This window comes from Alligator sinensis, unplaced genomic scaffold (assembly GCF_000455745.1).
Source record: "Alligator sinensis unplaced genomic scaffold, ASM45574v1 scaffold1054_1, whole genome shotgun sequence".
NCBI lineage: Eukaryota > Metazoa > Chordata > Crocodylia > Alligatoridae > Alligator > Alligator sinensis.
Window position 1 is genome coordinate 2,653 of NW_005842480.1, and position 4,716 is coordinate 7,368.

A 4,716-nucleotide genomic window follows, 5' to 3' on the forward strand; every position below is an offset into this window, starting at 1 on the left:
TCTGGCTCTGGCAGCCCGGGACGGTGGCGGGCTGCAAAGTGGCATCTCCAGTCCGGGACGGTGACGGACGCCACTGGAGACGGCACTTTGCAGGAAGACTGGAGACGCCACAGCAAATAGGCAGAGCTATTTTCTCCCCAGCACCACCTGGGGTGATGAGGAACAATGGTCATAATCTGATGGAGAATAGATTTAGGTTGGAGACCAGAAGGCAATATTTTACAGTTAGGGTGGCCAAAATCTGGAACCAACTTCCCAGGGAAGTGGTCCTCGCCCCCACCTTGGGCAAATTCAAGAGGAGTTGGACAATCACCTGTCTGGGGTCTTGTGAACCCAGCATTCACTCCTGCCTGTGGCAGGGGATCAGGCTAGATGATCTGTTCAGGTCCCTCCTCACCCTAGCTACTATGAAACTATGAAACTCTCAAGGGAGGTCTTAAGTAAAGATTCTCTTCTGGCTGTTTACAACCTCTCCTACTGGATTCTTAGGGAAAGCAAACCACATATGTAACTTCCCACCCCTACCCCAAAGGTGAATGTTTATTAGACTAAAAGTCTTTCCTGATGTATTTATGACCAGGAGAGTTTACGTCTACACATGCACATTTAATGCATAGTAACCTAAATTAGTGCGCATTAACTAACAATTGTTGCTGAGTACGGGCACACGTCTACACGTGCACACCCATCCTGTGAGATAAATATCATCATTTATCTTTGATGGTAAAGCGATTGCTTTACATGCGAGAGGTAGCAGGATGGGTGGCTGTGTTCTGCAGCAGCTTGCATTTACTTGGCCTGCACTTGCAGGGGGGCAGTTAGAAAGCCCAAACCAACTGCAGAGCTGAGGCTGGCAACACAAATAAATGACAGATAAAAGTATTTTTTTAAGTATCTAGAGAATAAAAAGAAGGTGCAGGGCAGCATGGGACCCCTATCGAACAAGCAGGAGCAATTAGTGACAGACTCCTAATTGGTGCTTTCACTTGCTTGTTGAGCTACAGCACACCCCTCATGCAGCAAAACAGGCCTCCTAGGAGGCACAGAGCAACAAAAGGCAACCGAACATGGGGACAAAAGGCAACCAAAACTACTGGAGAACGTGGGCATTGATCCCACCACCTCTCGCATACTAAGCGAGCTCTCTACCACCTGAGTTAATTCCCTGCCTCTTCCACTAATGTTAGACATCTGCTTTGCTGTTCCCATGAGCTGTGTCTAAAGAAGGCTGCACATTGAGGCTTGCAACACCTGAGGCAGGGGCATGCCTCCAAGCCTCGGCCTGAGGCCACCTTCATACCCGTGATTCTCATGGCCTCCGTCTCGGAAACAAAGCCTTTGGGACAACCCAGGCAGGGGTCCAAACTACAAATCTTCAGACCTATAGTCAGACGCATTCTCCATTGCGCCACTTGCCCATAAGTACCCTCCCCACCAAGGTTCTGGGAAAAGGGTGAGACCATTTTCACGTGCTCTGCCAGGAGCCCTGTTCCCCCTTTCCCAGACTGGGGTTAGGGCCACCTGAAATAGTGGCTTGGCATGTTCCTGTGGGCCACGTAGAAGGACTGTTTTGCTGGATGAGGGGTGTGGTGCTGCTCAGCAAACAGGGACAAGAGGCTGGCACAACAGAGCTCTTGGCTCAGAAAAAGAAGGAACATGAGACAGGTAGGAGTCAAACCTATGATTTTCTGATCTGATGAAGGCGGCCTGTAGGGAAGTTAGCACAGATGCAGAAGCACTTGTTTTGCACCTGAGATGCAGTGGGTGTTGAGGCTAGGCCAATCTTCTGATCTGTAATCAGACATGTTATCCATTGCACCACCAGTCTGTGTTTACTAAGTGCTCCAGGGTCCGTTTGGTGGACACACAGGCTTTGCACAGAGCCACAGGTGCCCTCCACCTAAGTATGATTTCTGATATTGTCCTCATGCCAGTGCCTTCAGACTGGCAGCCTCCCAGCACTGAAGCAGTGGGACCTGTCTTGTGCTGAGCCCAGCCTTGCTGCATTGCCCAAGCACAATGGGGGCCAAAGAGCTCACTGGTGAGCTCTACGCCCAGCTGTCTATGTCCCTGTGAGCCCTCAGGAGGGAAAATGGGCACAGGGCTATGGATGAATTTATATTTTAAAAGAAGGGGCCTGTAAGTATAACATCAGGCTGTTAAGGAAGGACATTTCTCACTGCCTGGGAAATTAAGTGAGAGACAGTATCTTTAGGATATTGATTTAGGGAGGTGAATCACTACAATAGGTTACCTGAATAGACAGTGGTGTCTCCATCCTGCAGGTGTTGAAGACCCAGCTAGACAAAGCCTTGGCTGGGATGATGTAGTTGGCACTGATCCTGCTTGAAGCACGGGGTTGGACTAGATGTGACTTCCTGAGGTCCCTTCCAGCTCTCATTTTCAATGATTCTAGGGGTGCATCTACATGGGCATTTACATTGCATTACATTTTCTGTGCAGTAAGTTACTGCTCATTAAGCAAGAATAGGGCAGCATCTATGCATGCAGGTGTTAACGTGCATTAACACTGTGTGGGGTCTGACTTGGGTCTAACCTTAGTCCTAGGTAAGTCCGCAAACACAGTGTTACTGTGCAGTAAGGCATTTACATGCACATTACTATGCACTAAATAACCGGGCATAAATCATGATATTTACTGCACAGGATGGGTGTGCACGTGTAGACGTGTGCCTGTACTCAACAGTAATTTTTGGTTGGTGTGCAGTAATTTAGGTCACTATGCACTAAATGTGCATATGTAGATGTACATTCTCCTGGTTATAATTACTTCAGGAAAGACTTTTTGTCTAATAAACATTCACCTTTGGGGCAGGAGGTGGGAAGTTACTCGTGTGATTCCAATTCCCTGGGAATCCAATACGAGAGGTTGTAAATAACGAGAAGAGAAATTAAACTTAAGACCTTTCTCGAGAAAAAAGGTGTCTCCAGTCTTCCTGGGGTGGCTGGAAGCACCAGTAGGTGAGTAAAGCAGGATGATGGGAGAAATTGCGGGAGGCACTGACACAAAGCTCAGAGGCAGAAACTGCCTTCTCACCTCTTGAGCTGGCTAGGATTTGCATTCTTGGATTTCGATGCAGAGTAAGAACAAGTTATTTTCCAGTGTTTGATTGTTCTTATCCTCTGTCCCTAACTCAAGTTAAGGTTACAAGGCCCCAATAAGCCACAGCGGACCAGGGCAATTAGCTCAGGTGTAGAGTGCTTATTTTGCACAGGAGAGGCAGTGCAATCAATGCCTGCATTCTCCATCAGCCCATATTGCCTTTTACCCCGGCATACCCACACTACGAATGCAGCACTGAAATGGAGGGGCACCTTCCTGTGAGCTGTGCAGGAGAGTTTCTTTGCTGCATGAGGGTGTGCTGCAGCCAGGCAGAAGAACCAAAAGCAAGAGGTAGGAGCAAGGGAGCTCTTGGATCCAAAAAAAGCTGCACAGAGCCAGGCAGCAGTCAAACTTACAACTTTCAAATCCAAAAGCAGGCTCATTTTCCATGAAGCCACCAGCACATGCCTCCGTAAGCAACTTCAAGCAGATGTTAAAGAGCGAACCAATTTTTGTGGGTAAATGTACAGTCTTGTGATCTGTAGTCAGGCATGTTATCCATTGCGGTGCTGGCCCAAAACTGATGCCCAGCTGTGGTGAAGGGTGATTCCACTTCCTGGTGCTCTGTCCAGAGGCCTGTGCCCCCTTTCCCTCCTGGCAGATCACGGGGACATGGGCGGGTAGGTGTGCAGCTCGCCAGCGGGCTCTTTGGCCCCCGTTCTGCTTGGGCAATGTAGCAAAGCTGGGCATGAGGCGGGGCCCACTGCTCCAGTGCTGGGAGGCTGCCAGTCTGAAGGCGCTGGCATGGGGGCAGTAATGGAAATCATGTCTAGACGGAGGGCACCTTTGGATCTGCCCTTGAGGCTCATGTGTCCTGCCCCTCTGCTGCATTCAGGCCAACCCTAGCCACAGCCTGTCCCACAGTGCTGGGAGACCACAGCACTCACCTGGATCACCCTGGACATGCCAAGGATGTTGGGTCAGCCCAGTTGCATGGCTAGGTAGAGGGCATCTTTGGCTCTGTCCAAAGCCTCATGTGTCCTGTCCCCTTCCTCCTCCCCTACCACAGGTCAACTTTGGCTCCAGGCCCCTGGCGTTCGTAGGGTGAACCTGACCTCACCTGGCATGGGGGGGCTCCAATTTTCTGTTTGCCCAGTGCCCCAAAGAAACATATCAGCTGGAGAGTTAGCTCAGATTGTAGAGCACTCACTTTGCATGTAAAAGTGATGGAATCGATACCCGCATTCTCCACCATCAGATGTTGCGTCTTATCTCAGCAAGCCCACGGTAAGGATGCGGTGCTGAAATAGAGAAGAGCCTTCCTCTGTGCTTTGCAGGAGAGCCCTCACCTGGTGGGGGCTTCAAATCTTCTGGTAGTCCAGGGGCCCAAGGAATCTTCTTCTAAAAAAGGAATTAGCTCAAATGGGAGAGCACTTGCTTATCATGCAAGAGGCAGTGGTCTCAATGCCTGCATTCTCCCCCAGTTTGATTTGCCTCCTATCCCAGGATGCCAGCCCTGCAGCTGAAATAAGTTGGCTGCCTATAAGTTCATCACGGGGGCACAGAAGGGAATTGGTGAGGATTTATTCACCAAGGCACACCCGGGGGTTACAAGAAATAATGGCCACAAGCTAGCAGAGAGCAGATTTAGA